At 39.8% G+C, this 983-nt stretch overlaps 1 non-coding gene across 1 annotated transcript; it reads left to right on the top strand.

Annotated features, from left to right (window-relative positions):
* Positions 1-688: 688 nt before the first annotated feature.
* TRNAH-GUG (transfer RNA histidin (anticodon GUG)) lies at positions 689-760 on the top strand. Its single transcript has one exon. It is a non-coding gene; the product is annotated as a tRNA-His (tRNA).
* Positions 761-983: the final 223 nt, after the last annotated feature.

Raw genomic sequence — 983 nt, forward strand, 5'->3', positions numbered from 1 at the left:
TCAACCGTTTACTGATAAATATATTAACTTGAGAACGCTATATTTTTAAAGACTGAATAACATTTTTAATGCAAGAAAATAGTTGTAAGAGTAGTGAGTACTATTTTATAATATTCAAGTTTAATATCAACTTAGGCTCGTTAGAATGGTGGTTCCTAAATTTCAATTTCTGTAAAGATATTGTTTTATATATGAGATAAAAGTATTACGACAAAAAACACTATTCATGCAGTGTGAAGTACCGTCCCACATCTTTAAACATATAGATTAATAAATGTAAGCAATGGTCGTCTTATTAGGAAGATAGGCTATTTCCTGGTGTTAGGCCTATTCAAGTAACGATGAAAGAGTAATGGAACGGAGAAAAATTCTCTCCGGCGCCGGGACTTGAACCCGGGTTTTCAGCTCTACGTGCTGATGCTTTATCCACTAAGCCACACCGGATACAACACCGACGCCGGTTAGAATCGTCTCAGATTAAGCTCCAACTCACTTCGTGATTTAAGACAGCGCTTATTCCGTCGGATCCCGGCCAACTAGTCACTCATATCGAGTGCACCTCAGCACATGTGTGGACTTCGGTCCTGCGTTCATAGACATCTATGACGTAGTGCAGAGGGCGGCCACTAGAGGGAACCCAGGAGTTGGAGCTTAATCTGAGACGATTCTAACCGGCGTCGGTGTTTTATCCGGTGTGGCTTAGTGGATAAAGCATCAGCACGTGGAGCTGAAAACCCGGGTTCAAGTCCCGGCGCCGGAGAGAATTTTTCTCCGTTCCATTACTCTTTCATCGTATGATGACGCAGAATATCTGCATGGAAATATCATATGTACTTCGGTACATTAAAATAATATATACTATTCAAGTAAGCCTATGTCAAATCATCAATAAAATGCAGCAGTTATTATAGTAGGCCTAGACGTAGCCTATTTACTTAAAACTGCTGTCATAGAAAAAGTTTCATCTTCTGTAATTGAAACAC

Source organism: Periplaneta americana, chromosome 2 (assembly GCF_040183065.1).
Source record: "Periplaneta americana isolate PAMFEO1 chromosome 2, P.americana_PAMFEO1_priV1, whole genome shotgun sequence".
In the NCBI taxonomy this organism is placed as follows: Eukaryota; Metazoa; Arthropoda; class Insecta; order Blattodea; family Blattidae; genus Periplaneta; species Periplaneta americana.